Source organism: Bos grunniens, chromosome 14 (assembly GCF_055505025.1).
Source record: "Bos grunniens cultivar Pamir isolate PY7600 chromosome 14, Bosgru_T2T1.0, whole genome shotgun sequence".
Taxonomy (NCBI): domain Eukaryota; kingdom Metazoa; phylum Chordata; class Mammalia; order Artiodactyla; family Bovidae; genus Bos; species Bos grunniens.
In genome coordinates, this window is record NC_141178.1 from 65,530,059 (window position 1) to 65,547,301 (window position 17,243).

General features: G+C 50.5%; 1 protein-coding gene across 11 annotated transcripts in view; it reads left to right on the plus strand.

Annotated features, from left to right (window-relative positions):
• Positions 1–17,243, plus strand: part of ZHX2 (zinc fingers and homeoboxes 2) — a 181,433-nt gene that overhangs the window by 83,441 nt on the left and 80,749 nt on the right. For 4 of the 11 annotated variants that reach the window (XM_086337036.1, XM_086337044.1, XM_086337034.1 and 1 more), the window contains one exon: positions 1,091–1,159. The gene's annotated coding sequence lies outside the window, so the exon portion shown is untranslated. Of the gene's footprint in view, positions 1–254; positions 278–428; positions 940–1,090; positions 1,160–17,243 lie in introns of those variants that run through there. The other 7 variants (XM_086337033.1, XM_086337043.1, XM_086337039.1 and 4 more) reach the window with 5 other exon arrangements.

Below are 17,243 nucleotides of genomic sequence, written 5' to 3' on the forward strand. Positions count from 1 at the left end.
CATCATTAAAATCCTGATAGCCAAGTTGTGGTTACTTGAACCTGTCTCTTCCCCTGGGGAATGGGCTACGACTTCCTGACTTCCTTCCTTCCTTCCCAGATGAAGGGGATTAGAAATGCATGCTTTGCAGACTTTAATGTGCCTGGGAATCACCTGAGGAGCTTGTTAAAAAGCAGGCTCTGATGCTTAGGGTCCAACAAGTTCCCAGGTGATGCAGTTTCACCTCTGACATATGGATCCACGTTTGAAGTACCTGCCATAGCGATAGCACTTAGTGGTATGGCCATAAAGATTTTTTTCCCCAAGGGGTGCCCCTTTGAGAACAGGGAGAGATGAATAGAGAAACCTCTGCTCCCCTCAGAATTCCAAGGGCAACAAGAAAAAACAAGCTTGGCTGTAAAGGCGGGCAGGGCGTGTGGAGTGAGGAGAAGCGTGGTCCCAGCCGCGGCTCATAGGCAGGCTCGCCACGCGCACGTGTGCGCTGCAGGTGGGCCTCGGCCGGCTGCAGAAACCTCTAGAGCTCAGGCCTCGACTTGCCACGCTGGGAATGAACGCTTCTTCGCTCTCCTGAGGAATTTTCAAAGCACACAGGGCTCTGCCCAGCAGGAGTCTCCCTGGGCGGAAATCCACATGGAGGGCTTTTGTTTCCAGGACTGCCGTATCTTTTGGACTTGAGGCCTGTAGGCAAAGCTTTCCTTCTCCACCCTCACCAACTGTGAACCTCTGTTGCTGCCAAGGAACCGACACCAGGGACTGAAGGCAACTCGGAGTGGGGGTTCAGGAGACGCGTCCCCAGCCCCACCCAGCACATCTTGCTTTTAGTTTCACTCTCCTAAAAGGCCTGCTTCTCAGAAAGCTGCTGACTCACCCAAGAGTGTGAGGGTCTTTTTTTTTTTTTTCTTTTTCTCAGCATCACCACAAAGCCCCAAGATTCTTGAGGTCAGTTTAACGAGTGGCTAGGCCTTGACCATTTCCTTTCTCCTCCCCATCTCCATCCCAGGATCCCAGGGCCTCAGACCTTCTAGAAATGGGAGTTGATACCCCCGTTCACCTTGCCCTGCTTTTAATATTGATTATTTCTTCTCTGTAGGTCTTGACGCACTGACTGCTCTGGAGTCGAAGTAAAAAGATTCCCAGGATGTAAGCAACACGGGAACTGGTGAGTGACCGTGTGTTTGGCGAAGGTCGGGGCCTCCACTGGATTTCAGGAAGGGAAGGGGGATGGAAGGGAGGCGGGCAGGGGAAGCGGGGTCCGAAGCCCGTCCAGGGGGCAGCTGAACTTTTGCACCTCTGAAGTTGTTTTTGTCGAGATGCACCTGGAAACAGCGTGGTGCAGAGAACCCAACGGTGGGTCCCTTAATTGGCTGGGTCCCTGCCCACCCCTCGCCAGACGCAAACTGGAGCCCGCAGGTGGCTGTGCTGACCTCTCTCTGCTCAGATGCCAGCATCTCAGGCTCACCCTCCGGGGGGCATGGGCTGGGGATCATTCTCACGAACATTGTAACCAGGGTTAGGGACGCATTCTTAGAACACAGAGGGAACTCTGCGGTTCACACCAGTTTGTAAACCATAGCCCCGAGGAGACATGAGTAAACGGAGGCGAGAAAGCCACCTTTGCTCCTTTGAACGGCTGTCACTGGCAAGAGGCAGGTGGGCAGCTAGTGACTCAGCCTAAGGAGAAATTCCTAATGAGGTCAGCAGTGGTAAAAATCGACATCTGTTAGAAGTAGTGAGTTCCCTGTCGTTGGCAGAATCCAAGCACAGGTTGGAGCAGCAAGGATGGGAAATGTTGAAGTGGGGAGGGGTTCTGACAGGGCAGTGTTTTACAAATTGTTCCGTGATGATCAAGAATCCTGGAGGGGCAGGAGGATGAGGGGAAGGTTTAGGGAGAATGAACGACGGGACTTTGTAAGCTCACACGTGCATTCCCTCAGCACTGTCTGTTTTATGGGGCAGACTCCTGCTTTAAGGGCTTCCCAGGTGGCGCTAGGGGTAAAGACCCCGCCAGCCAATTTAGGAGATGTAGGAGACACCGGTTTGATCCCTGGGTTGGGAAGATTCCCTGGAGGAGGGCACAGCAACCCACTCCACTATTCTTGCCTGGAGAAGCCTATGGACAGAGGAGCCTGCCGGGCTGCAGTCCATGGGGTCAAAAAGAGTCAGACATGACTGAAGTGATTTAGCACACACACACGTCCTGCTTTAAAACAGCCTGGAAGTTGCTGGATGAGACGGTCTCTCCCCAGACCTATTGTCCATGGGCCAGGTGTACCTGAGCTCGCCACACGTCACACGTGTGGCCCCAAACACCTGATCTGTGTGAAGGGTGGGCAACTCTCCAGGCATGATCAGAACTCTGATCAGAGGCTCTAGAGAGCTCGCTCCCGTCACAAGACCACCAAAGAAAAGAGTTGCCAGTGCATCATGCCATCGAGAGACTTGCCCAGGGTCCAGACCACACAGACCAGAAGGAAAGGCATGGTGGGATTGCTGTGCTGGGTTCCCCGAGTCCCCAGACTGTGAGAGGACAGTGAGCATGGCTTCCCCAAGGGAACTGCGGTCCTCCAGCATCGCATTGTCCAGTGACCAAAACCTGGCCTGACGAGCATGAAAAGAATCGCACCCTAGACGCCGCAGGTGGAGAAATTGCTCAGGAAAGACACCCATCGCAAAGAAGAGGGTCTGAAGGTCTGAGTAAGGAGCACAGGGGCCTCCTTTGTCCTTTGTCACCGGGTCCTCTTCCCCCGGGCCTGGGTCAGCTGCCGCAGTAAATGTGCACCGAGGGCAGGGCACTGTGGGAGGCCAGAGATGTGGTTCTTTTTCAAGAAACTGACAGCCTGGATGAGAATCAAGTTTGACAGTCCATGTGCAGAAGCTGTGTGTTAGCTGTGTTCTGAGTGCTGTGTAGCGGGGCGGTGGGAGAGGAAGGGGAGGGGGCTAAACAGCAGCTTAAGCTGTAACTTGGTGCTTCCTTGCAAGTCTTGAGGCACAAGTTGGGCTTTGAGGACAGAGACTGTGTTCTTGATTCAAAGGACCTGAGATGTGCTCAGGAAGTGACTGTTGAATGATTATAGGGAAAGTGATAGAGAGTTCTGGAGGCTGTGTCTGTGGTTAAGATCAGACAGCTCAGGTTCAAATCCTGTTTCTTCCACTAGCCATGGGGCCTCATAGACAGAAGTTGCCAATCTGTCTGTGCCTCAGTCTTCCCATCTGCAAAATGGGCACCATGCAGTACCTACTATGTAAGAGGGCTGCTGGGAGGAGTCAATAAACTGATTCATGGAAAGCTGCTTGGTCCCCTGCCAGTATACTGTTAATGCCCAATAAGTATTAGCTCTTATTCTTGTTCTGGAAGTAGGATGTGATCCCGATTAAGGTTCAGTGTTGGGACAGGAAATAGCAGCAGAGGCGAGAGGACAGAGCACTGGGCCAGGAGTCAGAAGCCCTGGCTTAGTTGCAGGGGGGGGATGCGAGAAGCATCACTCCCCCCAGGTTCACTCCACAGCAGAAATGCAGCAAGAAGGCGGTCAAGGGCAGCTCCATCTTCCCTGCTCTCTCTGCGGTGGTCCTGGCACCAGTCCAAAGGCAGAGGCCACTAAGCTCTTTATTACCTGCTAGGGTGCCTCATGGAGAGTGGTTGGACTTCTCAGGACCTCTCCTTTTCCCAGTAAATGAGAAACCAACGTGACCCACCTTCCCTTGCGGAAGTGAAAAGCTCAGGTACAAGAGAGAGTCTGCTGGTACCAATGGGAAATCATTTGAGACTTGCGCTTGGGTAGTGTCCTCTGGAGCCTCACTGTCAATGAGCGTTGATTTCCCAGCCGTTCTCCAGGGAGCCTTGGCTATCTCCTCAACTGGAAGATAGATTGTCCAAGCGATGCTTCACTATGCAGAAGGCATCATCCACCATCCCAGGATTTGTAGCATATTGCAAATAAAAATGGCACTTGCCTGAAAATTTGTTGGGGTCACCTTTCTTACATTGGTGGTGGACATGGAACTCTGGAATGGGCTTGCCTGGGGACCTACCTTTTTTCTCTCCTGCTTCATCACCCTGTGATCCTAGCTGGATAATAAGATGGTTGTTGTTCAGTTGCTAAGTCGTGTCTGACTCTTTGTGACCCCACGGACTGCAACATGCCAGGCTTCCCTGTCCTTCACTATCTCCCGGAGTTTGTTCTATGTCCACTGAGTCAGTGATGCCATCCATCTTATCCTTTGTGGCCCCCTTCTCCGCTTGCCCTCAGTCTTTCCCAGCCTCAGGGTCTTTTCCAATGAGTCAGCTCTTCGTCTCAGGTGGACAAAGTATTGGAGCTTCAGCATCAGTCCTTTCAGTAAATATTCAGGGTCGATTTCCTTTAGGATTGACTGGTTTGATCTCCTTGCTGTTCAAGGAACTGTCAAGAGTCTTCTCCAGCACCACAGTTCAAAAGCATCAATTCTTCAACACTCCACCTTCTTTATGGTCCAACTCTCATACCTGTACATGACTACTGGAAACAACCATAGCTTTGACTTTGATTATATGGACCTTTGTCAGCAAAGTGATCTCTCTGCTTTGGTAGTTTAAACCAAAATTGTTTACGGCATAAGCACAGCCCCTGTACCTGCAAGGTCCTAAAAACTGTCACTCATGTCCGTCTCCTTCTCCCTGTGCACCCCCTAACATCCACCAAGTGAGCCCAGCTTCAGTTCTACCTTTAGTGGGAAGGGAACAGGGATGAGGCAGGAGGCAGCTTCAAAGACAAACCATCAGAGAGAGGAGGTCCCAATTCCTGGTGCCATCAGCCATTGGCCTCTCTTAGCTTCTGTTCCACCTCTTTTCAGATGAGGTGACTGGGCTAGGTCAGGGGTGACAAGTAGATCTCATCTCCTGCCAATTCTGATCAATTGGTCATGGCTGCCAAGGGCACTGCATGGAGAAGGACTCTGAGGCATACCCAGGAAAGAGGGTGCTGCAATGGATTAGTGATGTCTGCTGGGGAGCAGTAAGGAGGACATAGCCCACGTGCCACCTTTTGGCATTTCAGAAAAAACGATTTCCGAGGCCCCTGCCTGCTTCTGCACATCGTGGTTTTACATCAGGGGGACAAAGCACAGCAAAACCTCATTAATCTGGACCACTTTAGGGACAACCCAAGTGATTGAAAAAGTCATCATCTGAGGGTGCCTATTGCCTGCAGGTAAGCTTTATTATCCTTCAGTTGCAGAGTCAGCTCAGCCCAGCTGACAGGTGCAGAGGCCAGGGTGGTGGTGGTCTGTGCTTGCAGGTCTGACCATATGGCCAAGCACACCTGACCTGTAACACTTCTAGGGCACTTACTCTGTGAGCTTTAGATCAATACCAATGAAACTCAATGAAGCAGGGCTCTTTTGAAGTAGAAAATCACTCCATGGGCAGTTTTGCTTCTGTTTCAAATTGCCAGGGGATCTGAATTAGAGAGGTGTCACTGCACTAGCTGGGAAAAGGCTATTTTTCCAAAATTATATGCAGAAGATGAGACTAACCGGTTCAGAACTACGTTTCTTCTGAGTTTCCTGATCTGTAAAATGGGGAATTAATATACCTCACAGGGCTCTGCAGGAGGGTAATTGAGATAAAATGTGGAAGAGACCCAACCGAAGACCTTGCTCACAAACTATGGTCAAAAGATGCTATTTGTCTCTGCCCCCACCACGCTAAACTCTACCTCCATAATTACCTGAAAGCAGAGCTTTCTCCTTGTCATGCATTCGAGAAAAATGAGGTTACAGATTGTCTTAATAGTATCATAACTTCTCAAATGACTCCTGTTAGTTTTTCAGAGGCTCTTTTTTCATTGCTGATGATTCTCCCCTAGGAGCGGTCCATGTAAACTTTCAACTTGAGTTACTCTACTCTCAGTCTTGCAGGGAGTAGCTGATGCCCCAAGGGTCTGACAGGCATGCACAGAAATGCCTTGGTAACAAGTGTCTCTAGAAGGGACTGAAGGCCATTGTGACTAGACCGTGTCCTCCCCTCAGCTCAGCAAGCATCACCCCCCAAATTCACCCACTATAGGGAGAGTCCGGACAGCCAAGGGGGAGAAGAGCAAGTTGGAACCCACTGAATTTGAGTGGGAGTGCGTCTAACGGATGGGCTTTACTTGCTCAAAATGGGGAAGAAGTTGGAACTGGAACTCCTCTTTCAGCCTAGTTTCTGAGATTCTTCAAGAGAAAGATTCAGTTTATACTTTAAAAAAAAATCAAGACCAGTTAAATCCATATGAAGCGGGGGGAATTGGAACCCACACACAGCTGGAGGAGCAGTTCGCCTCTGATCACAGAAGCCATGGTCGGGGTGGGGAAGGCCTGGAATCCCAAGTGAGCCCGTTAGGACCCCCGGTGGTTAGCCCAGAGCCGAGTTCTAAGGGGGCAGCAGGCAGGCTCACACCTGTTACTCTGGCCATGCTAAGCATCAGTCCCCAGTCTTCTCCAGCCTCTGGCCTGTTCTGGGCCGGATAACATCATGCTTCTCTTCGGTCCTCTCTCCGGGGCCTATCACAGAATAGCTTCTCTGTTGCCTGAAGAGCTGTCCCACCCCCAGAGAAGGCATAGCCAGGGGTCACCCTACTGTCCCACAGGCAGGGATGCAGGGAGTGGGGCCCAGCCTGCCCTCCCGTTCTTTCCACTGAGGCTCCACTCCCTGCTCTGGGGACCCTGTCCTCCATACCCTCCCTTCATCCTTGTCTGGCCTCAGACTCCTAGATACTCCTTTAGATGGAGCTGATGGTGCTGTGGACCAGGCAGGACCTTAGGGTTAAAGGTCGTAGCCTCGCCTCTAGAGGCCTGGCCAGGCATATCACTCCAGACCCAGCAGGTGCTGCAGCATCCCCCTGAGGCCTGTGTCCCCTCTCTGGGCTCCCACAGAGGGTACTGGTGAGGCAGCACCGCAGAGTGCTTAAGACCACACACTCTAGTGCCAGATTGGCTTGGTTAGAATCCCAACTTGTACCTTTGCTAGCCTTGTGATCTTGACCAAGTTATTTAACTTCTCTGTGCCTCAGTTTCCTCATCTGTAAAATGGACCACCAGGTAGGGTAGCAATGATGACTACGGAATTTATGAAACATGTATAGAACAATGCCTGGCACTGAGTAAAAGTGTTAGTAAAACAAAACCAGTAGGTAACTACATGCAGAAGTCTGTTGTGTGATCGCCGACTGACACCAAGACGGTCAGCTTCCTACCCACAGAAATGAAGTCCCTCGTTCTGCCTGTGGGTTCAGGGAGGCTTTCACCTGGACCCTGAGGGAGAGGCCACCTGGGCAGAGGTGCCAAGGGGAGGGAGACATGTAGAGGGTGTCGAAGGCTGGCAGTGCTGGAGCTGGGAGAGCCTGGTGGGGGAGCACGCGGCAGCTGAGAGGGGCAAGCACGGGATGTTCTCGAATGCCGCGCTGAGGTGTGGACTGTTGGCAGGAAGTAATAAGCAGGTCTTGGGAGTTTTAAACCAAGTGATACCGCCTTGGGTTCAGAAACCTGAAGTGGTCACAGTGCGGAGGGTGGGCTGCTGCGAGTAAGGATCAAAGACGAGGCAGGAGGCCAGAGGCAGCTGCAGAAAGATGTCCCCTAGAGACAGGACGTGGCCACCCAAACAGAGGCAGTCACAGCAGGGGCGAGTAAGGGTGTGTCTGCAGAGTACCAATTCAGAGAAAGCATCACTGGGACTTGAACATGGGAAGTGAGGCAGGAGGGGTCAAGAGCAAGCCCCAGACTCCCAGCTTGGAAATCTAAAAGAATGATCCTGTTAACCAGGGAGCAAACAGAGAAAAAGAAGTGGATGTGGCAGAAGGTGCTGGGAACATAGCACTGGGCACACCTGTGGGACGCTCAGGGTCTGGTTGAACAGGTGATCTCGGGAGTCCACATGGCTTGCATTCAAATCCTAAGGGGTCGTATAACTTTCCCAAGCCTCAGTTTCTTCATCTGTATAATGGGGATCATGCAATTATTAGCTGCCCAAGAGAGCTGCTTTGATCAGTACATGTAAAGTGTTAAGGACTATGCCTGGCACAGACAGATTGCTCAATAAATGTGCCCTGGAATTACATTAGTATTAGTATTGATAGTAATCCTAGGATTAGTGTTCATAGCATCATCCTAGTGGAAGCGTCCACCATGAGCCTGGAACCCAGAAGCAAGCTCGGGTCGGGATGGATTAATTTAATAAGAGTCATACATATATAGGTCAGTGATTATCTTATCAGCCTGGCCAGTATGTTCTTGGGGGAGGAAAAGATGAACGTGACCTAGGTGCTTTTCTTTTAATGTTTATTTTTACTTGTCTGTTTGGCTGTGCAGGGTTTTAGTTGCAGCCATTGGGAACTGTAGTTGTGGCATACAAACTTGGTTGCAGCATGTGGGATCTAGTTCCCCGACGAGGGATTGAATCCAGGCCCCCTGCATTGGGAGGAGCATGAAGCCTTAGCCACTGGATCACCAGGAAAGTCCCTGACCTAAGTGTTTTTCAAATATCACCTTCCCCAACTGCCGTTTAGCCCCCACCCCACCCTTGCTGCCCTGTGAAAAATCAACTTGGGCCAGTGTCGCCATTACCCAAAGACATATGCCACATCCCTCAGGCCTGTTGGAATGCAACAAGGATGGACAGGCAGCTGATGGAGGAGATGGAGAGGCCATGGGGGACTACACGTTCCTGGGGACAGCTCAGAGCCAGAGGACAGAACCCTGGAACGTGGTCAACATGTAAGAGGCAAACCCAGAAGAAACAGCTCAATCAGGGAACCAAGTCACAAGTGTCCCACATAACATCAACATGAAAGCCGCTCAACCCTAATGGACTAGATGTGAAGAAGACTCCACCGTAGGCAGTTGGTTCGCCTGCAGATCCAGATGCAAGTTCAAACCACACTCCCATTCAGTAGCAGGTTGAGGGGTCTTTGGGGGCTTCCCAGTGACGCTAGTGGTAAAGAACCCACCTGCCAATGCAGGAGACTTAAGAGAGACAGGTTCGATCCCTGAGTTGGGAAGATCCCCTGGAGGAGGGCATGGCAACCAGCTCCAGTATTCTTGCCTAGAGAATCCCATGGACTGAGGAGCCTGGTGGGCTACAGTCCATGGGGGTCACAAAGAGTCAGACACTACTGAAGCGACTTAGCATGCACGCATGAGGGGTCTTTACTCCCTCCATTATAGCAGTAGACTCAACATCTCTGAGCTAAACAGGGGTGGTGAGGAGAGAAGTGAGAAATGGCAGCCCACCCTCCCTGTACCGTCCACCTAAATCTTCACCCTAGGTGCCCAGCCCTAAACTCCACCCCAGGTTCTCCGGAGCCCAAAGTGTCAGCCAAGGAGGGGGTGACACCTGAAACTGGTAGGAAATGGTACTGAAGTGGATATTGGATTCTATTAGTCAGACTTTTAGTTACAAAATAGAGATCTAATTCGTATTGACGTAAGTGCAAAACAGAAAAGCAGCCCGTATAATTGAAAAGTCTGAGCTGGTCTGGCTTTGAGCCCAGCTGGAGCTAAACAGTGTCGGCGGTGTGCGGTTTTTTGCTCCATCTCCTCCCCCAGCTTTCTTCTATGTGAGCATGTTTCCCCCACCGACCCAGCCCCTTCTCTCAGCAGCCCCCACAGAAAGAGGGCCTTGCGTCTGTCATCGTCATTCTAGCAAATACTCCAGCCTTGAGAAGGTCAGGCCACATGTCCGTCCCTAAGCTGAAGGGGGCTGGCTGAGCCCCAGTAGAGGGACCGTGCCAAGGAGGCCCTGCCTCCCCCAGCCTGTGTGGGATGCCATCCTCGCTTCTGGTGGCCCTCCCAACTTTGGAGGCCTCTCGTGTGTGGGAAAATGGTTCATTTCCTCTCCCTATTGCTGCTGCCACACACCCCTTAGTGGCTTCAATCACACACATTTATTATTTTACAGTTTAGGAGGTCAAAAGTGTGAAACGCATCTCAGTGAGCTAAAATCAAAGTGTCAACAGATTGCATTACTATCCGGAGTCCAGGGAAAACCTGTTTCTTTGCATTTCCAGCTTCTAGGAGCTTCCTGAATTCCTTAGCTTGCGGCCCCTTCCGCCTGCAGGCCAGGAGTGGGCAGTCTTCTCATGGCATGTCTCTCTGGCACTAGCTCTTCTTCTTCTCCATCCCATCTCTGACTTAACTCTTGTGATTACCTCGTGCCTGCACAGATAACTCAGCATCATCTGTTCTGAGGTCAGCTGATTCTCAGTCTTAATTCCATCCGCTACCTTAAGTCCTCTTTGCCATTTAAGGTAACATATTCAGGGTTCCAGGGTTCAGGTCAAAGGCATCTTTGGGGGCTATTATTCTGCCTGCCTCAGTGATTGTTACCATCATCAGTTCTAACCTTGATCCAACACTTAGTTAAGAAGTCCCTTATTGTAGTAGTTTAGTCGCTAATCCATGTCTGATTCTCTTGCAACCCATGGACTGTAGCCCACCAGGCTCCTCTGTCCATGGGATTTCCCAGGTAGAAATACTGGCATGGGTTGCCATTTTTTTCTCCAGGGATCTTCCCAACCCAGGGATGGACCCAGGGATCTGCATTGGCAGGCAGTTTTTTTTACCTCTGAGCCACCTGGGAAGCCCAAGAAGTCCATTACATGCCTTTAATTCATTTCATCCTCATAAATCCCCAGAGAGGGGTTATAGCAGGTCTCTCCATCTTCCCATTGAGGAAACTGAGGCACTGAAACGTTATTCATTTCCAAGGTCATGGATACAGTAACCACAGAGTTGAGGCTGGACTTGGACCCCAAAGTCCAGCTCTTCACCAGGAAGTTAACTCATGGAGGATGTTGGGATTTTTAGAATAATGGAAAATAGAGATACTTTCCTACAGTAGTCAAGGTAGATGAGGTGGTGGGGAGGTTGTCTGGTGCCAGATCCCCTGGGTTTATGTCCCAGTTCTGTCCCTAACTAGTGATATGACCTTGACCAGCTCTCTCCGCTTCCCTCTGCCTTCCTGTCCTGGACAATGAAATGAGCATTGCAAGACTACAGTGAACGGGTGGCTGGTTTTATTTTTGTTTTTTAAACTAAGACAAATTCCTGGACCCCAGTTTTCCTTTTCTACACGTAGTTTCCACCTACTTTTAGTGGGGGGAGAAAATCCCATATCTACATCTCCCTGTACTTTTCTTTTTTCCTCTACTTCCCCATAAGGCAGCATGGCAGGGACGAGCCAACCATGACTCTCTCTGAGCAGCCTGTGAGCTAAGAATGGCTTTATATTTTTAAAGAATTGTTTTAAAAAAAAAATGTGACAGAGACTGCATGTGACCTACCAGGCCTAAAATATTTACTCTCTGTCCCTTTCCAGGAAAAGTTTGCTGACCTCAGAAATCACAAGGGTTGGAGAGCCACGCAGCCCTGGTCTGCACTGGCTGCTCGGGGCCCCTTAGACCTTTAGACCGTGAGCCCTTCAGTTGGGGAGGAGGTCCTCTCGTAACCACTGTGGCAGCAGTAGCGCTGGTAGTAACAGCAGAGGTGGCGGTGGCCAGGATTTATTGAGCATTTACTGTGGGCGAGCGCTGTGGTAAGAGCCTCGTGGCCTGAAATCAGACCCTCTACAAGTGCTCTGAGGGACACACTCTGTGAACGCCTGTGATGTGTGGGGAAATCAGAAGCTGCTTGGAGGACCAGGTCACCGGCTTGTGATAACACAGGAGAGGAACAGGGATTTGAACCCAGGCAGTCTGGGTCTGCACTCTGCCCTGCCTCCCTGTTGCCACCATCACCTCTTCTTTCAGGCAGAATCAACTTTGACCATGCCTTTGACCACGCCACCATTTACTCACCTCACCTCTTTCTCCCAGTTCCCCCGCAAAATTCCTTTCCCCTGCAAAAGAGAAACTGTGAGGAATGGCTCAGACTCAAACATGTAAAATTTCATTGCCAGCATCCATCTCTCCATCGTCCATCTGTCCATCACCCATGCATCCGTCTATCCATGCGTCAAGCACACACGGCACCAGGGACTCAGGAGTGCCCACATCTTTGACAGTGCCAGTGGGGCAAACCTCAAGGCCCCAGGTCCCCCAAATTCACTGTCACGGGGAAGCGCCCAGAGGAGCTCATTAAATAGCACCGAGCACTTGACTCGCATGCTACAATTCGGGGCAGCGCCAGGCTATCCCAGCACCCTTCCCCCACCCCACATGGTTACCATGACGACATTATTTTAACAAACAGCTCCTTAATATTTAATGAAAATTATGCTCCTGACAGGCAATCAGAGCAACCACACTGCAGAGCGCTTAGAGGGCTCCGCGAGAACATTTTTGCACGAAGCCTTCGGTTTCCCCTGATGCCCATGTACCGTCCATTGCCAGAAAATGCAAGTGTTCTGGGGGCTGGGAGCCAACGCAATGCCAGGCCTCCATTGCACACAGCAATTGAGAGTTGTCACTTCTTTAATGCAGAATGTCACAGTGGCTACGCGCGGACGGGGGAACGTAATAGCATTATTAAACGCTCCTTTGTACACTGATCTACTAATTTCACCACCACTCGCCTGAGGCTGCTGCAGCCTCCTCTGCTTCCTGTGTCTTGAATCTCGAGCTGGGTTGTGGGACCATGTGCAGGGAGCCCAGAGCCTGTGAGCACCAGGGTGAGAAAGAGCTATTTCCTTTTCAAGGCACCATCTGGTCCCAGCTGGTTGATTCAGTAACAGCCAGGTGCAGGAATGGGAGCACCCAGCCCTCTGGCCTCCAAAGGGCTAATGCCAAGACAGCAAAGACCAGAACATTCTGTGGCAGCCTCCAGCACTCTGATGGCCCAGCTACGGGCTGAGCCTGGGGTGGTGGAGAGCACAAATTAATTTACACATTGGAGATCCCCATTGGGAAAGATGGGTGATTAACCAAGTGGGGAGAGTGTTAGCATGGTGATCTGTTAGCTGTGTGTCCTTGGGTAAATTTCTTAACTTCTCTGTTCTTCAGTTTTCTCATCCATAAGTTGGAGATAATAACACTACCTATGGGACAACCCAACTGTGGTTGTGAGGTTTAAAAAAAAATGAAATAAATGTATAAAAAGCACTAAAATCATTCTTAAAATACTCAAAACAGTGGGCACATGGTAAGTATTAAAAAGCTGCTAGCTGGGATTTCAGGTTCCCATGGTACCCTGCATACGATTATAATAATAGCTGACGTCTGTGAAGGGCTTACTGTCCCTCAGGGACTAAGCAGTCATGGAGGGACACGATGTCATTTAATCTTCACGGGCGATCCTGTGAGGCAGATACTCTCATGATTATCATCCTCACCTTGCAGAAGAGGAAATGAGCCCAGAGGTGTTGGGGAACTAGTCGAGAGGCTACAGTAAGAGGGGATTTGAATCCAGTCTGTCTGCATCTGCCTCCTGACCAAACGCAAAGCGCGCCAGCACGAGGAGCACACAGGTGGTGCTGGGACCACAGGCGCCTCCCTGGAGGGCTCTGGGGACAGCTGTCTGGGGCAAGTGGCCGTGGATGCCTTGAAAGCTCATGGGTCTTCGTGGACAGAGGACGGGAGTTGAAGGTGGAGGAATGGTTCTAAGCAAGAGGACCCTGAAGAGCTTGGACAGGCTGCTCTGAGGAAATCCACAGCCTGGTTGCCTATTCAAAAAGGCAGACTCTTGGCATTGAGAGGGAGCTTATCTTAAACAGATAGTGACCTGCATAATTTGAATACATTTGATTTTTATTTAAGAGGAATGGAAGAGAAAGCATGAGACATGAGGGGGAGGGCAGTCTTTGGAGTTCTCCATTTCCTCATGTAGGGTTTGATTGGAGAAGGCAGTGGCACCCCACTCCAGTACTCTTGCCTGGAAAATCCCATGGATGGAGGATCCTGGTGGGCTGCAGTCCATGGGGTCGCTAAGAGTCAGACAGGACTGAGCAACTTCACTTTCACTTTTCACTTTCATGCATTGGAGAAGGAAATGGCAACCCACTCTAGTGTTCTTGCCTGGAGAATCCCAGGGACGGGGGAGCCTGGTGGGCTTCCGTCTATGGGGTTGCACAGAGTCGGACACAACTGAAGCGACTTAGCAGCAGCAGCAGCAGGGTTTGATTAGGGTCATGTGTCTGTGGGGTTTCCCTGTGGCTCAGTGGTTAAGAAGCTGCTTGTTCAATTCCTGCATCAAGACCCCCTGGAGGAAGGAAATGGCAACCCACTCCAGTATTCTTGCCTAGGAAATCGCACAGACAGAGGAGCCCGGAGGGCTGTAGTCCATGGGGTTGTAAAAAGAGTCGGACACAACTTAACAACTGAGCACCCTCACAAGTGTCTGTAGCAAGGGTGTATGTATATGGAAAATGAAAATATTTTGTGCTTGTACCTCCAAAAGCAAAGATTTTTCTTAAATGATGTTTTAGGCTGTGTAGCAGATTACAATCAAAGACATAGTGTACTACTACACTTTTTAATATATATGTGTGTGCGTATATCAGCTATTTATTGTCACAGTAGTGTTTCGTAACAAACCACTACCAAACTCACTGGGGAACAACAGGAAGTCATTGTTTAGCTTTAGTAATTGTTCAGCTGTAGGGTTCAGCCTGTCTGTGTTGGTTTTGCTTATGAACCTGAGGTCAGCTAAGGGTCAGTTAAGTGGCTCTGCTGGTCTCAGGTGGGCTCACCGTTACCTGTGGGACGGCAGGAGGGTGGCTGCTCCAAGATGACATCGGCTGGGATGACAGGGGTGAGCTGACCACACGCCACACATCGTCCCTCTCCAGCCGTCTTGCCCAGGCATGTTCTCGTGGTAAGCAAGTGAGAGTGCAAGCAGAGAGCTGCCAGTGCTTTCCCAAGCCGTGGCTTGCGTCCCATCTGCTAACAAACATCCCATGAGCCAAAGCAAGTCACATGGCCAGAGTGGCAGTAGGGAGGCTCTATGAGGTTCAGCGCCAAAGAGGACAGACATTAGGAGGGGCAGAGAATCAGGACCCTTATCACAATCAGGAACACTTTTCCCCAATATGTAAAATAGATAGCCAGTGGGAAGTTGCTGTATAATTCGGGAAGCTCAACCCTGTGCTCTGTGACAGCCTCAAGGGGTGGGAGGGAGGTTCAAGAGGTCGGGGACGTGTGTATACTTAGGGCTGATTCATGTTGTCGTATGACAGAAACCAACACGACATTGTAAAGCAATTATCCTCCAATTAAAAAAAAATTTTTTAGGGAAAAAAAAAATGTTTCCCAAAATCCACCCAATGAACCATCAAGCCATCAGGGAGAAGAAGTCCTCAGCGACAGATTGGAATAGTCATATAACTTCTTCTGGCCCTGGAGTAACAAGATGAACTTGACCTCAAAGTAGGGCTTCAGTGCACAGCATTGAAGTCAGCATCTGAGTCTTCAGCATCACACCTGATCCCTGCAGGATTCAAGGTGTCTACAGTGATGAGCAGACCCTCTGGTCAAGGAATGGGGACTGGTGTGCTCCCTCCGTAGCACTCGGTTTGGGTGCCTTCTTGTCCTGAGCGGCTTTCTCCCAGAGCCCTGAGAACTTGGTGTTAGCTGTATGTTCCCAGCAGAACTTTGTACTCCAGGTGTGCCCTGAAGGCCATCTGCTTAGAAACATAGGCCAAATGAAAGCAGGCCTTGTCTGAATATTTTTTCTTAATTCCAAATCATTTTTGGTTTGCAGTAGCCCTGGGCTCCCCTTGTGGCTCAGCTGGTAAAGAATCCGCCTGCAATGTGGGAGACCTGGGTTTGATCCCTGGGTTGGGAAGATCCCCTGGCGAAGGGAAAGGCTACCCACTCCAGTATTCTGCCTGGAGAATTCCACGGACTGTATAGTCCATGCGGTCACAAAGAGTCAGACATGACAGAGCGACTTTCACTTTCAATACGTTGAATTTATTTTGCACTTGATACTTCTCATAACGTGAAGGACTAGAATGGTTCCCATTTCACAGGTCAAGAAACTGAGGTCCAGGGACCCTAAGTGACTTCTTCAGAGTGGCAAAGCCAGGTGTGCAACCAGCCCTCTCTCTCTCCACCCCCAGAGATCTCCAAGTTAGCCCCAGGGACTGGGTTCACATCTTGATTCTGCCTCTTGCAGACATGTGATCTTGGGTATGTCACTTACCCGCTCTGAGCCCTCTGGTGAGAATTCTATCTCCCTGATAGGGTTTTTATTTTTAATTTTTAAAAAGTTTTATTTATTTGGGTATTTATTTTTGGCTGTGCTAGGTCATCACTGATGCTTGGGCTTTTGTCTAGTTCCAGCAAGAGGGAGCTGCTCTCTAGTTGCCGTGCACAGGCCTCTCAGTACGGTGGCTTCCCTTGCTGCAGAGCATGGACTACAGGCACACAGCTTCAGTAGATGTGGCACGTGAGCTCAGTGGTTGCAACTCCAGGGCTCTAGAGCACAGGCTTAATATTGTGGCATGTGGGCTTAGCTGCTCCGCAGCACGTGGGATCTTCCCGGATCAGAATTAGAACCCGAGTCTCCTGCATGGAATGCAGAAGGATTCTTTCCCACTGAGCCACCAGGAAAGCCCCCTGATAGGGTTTTTATGATAAGTAAATGAGTTTAAAATTAACTGAGAGTCTTGAGTGCTGCCCTCCAGTCGGAAATGTTCCTCATGCTCTCATGTAATCCTCAAAACCACCCTGAGAAGTACTACTGGTATTATCCCATCTTTACAGATAAGCAGCTGAGGCTCATTGACCCCCAGTGACCAGCCGGAGGTCACACCATGGTGGAGCTGAGACCTGGAGGAAGGCTGTGTGCCTCAGAAACCAAGGCCCCTCTGCTTCCTGTGAAGAAGTTCAGAAAGGATGCACTCATTTTCCTTTGGGAACCTTGAGATTGAGCGGCATGTAGGGGAAAGCCCTGCTGCCACCCTAAAAATCATCTAAAACTGCTGCTTCCCCAAGCATCTAGCCCCTTCAGCCAACAGGAATGTTATTTTAGAGCTGGGGTCCCCAGCTTCTGGGCCACGGACCTGTACCTCCTGTCAGATCAGTGGTGACATTAGATCAGGAACAACGTACAAAATAAACAGGGTTTCCCTGGTGACTCGGTGGTAAAAAACCCTCCTGCAACGCAGGAGACACAGGTTCAGTCCCTGGACTGGGACGTCCCCTGGAGGAGGTAACGGACAACCCACTGCAGTATTCTTGCCCGGAGAATCCCATGGACAGAGAAGCCTGGTGGGTTACGGTCTGTGGGGTCGCAGAGTCGGGCACGACTCAGCGACTAAGCACACTTGCACGCACAATAAGTGTAACATGCTTTAA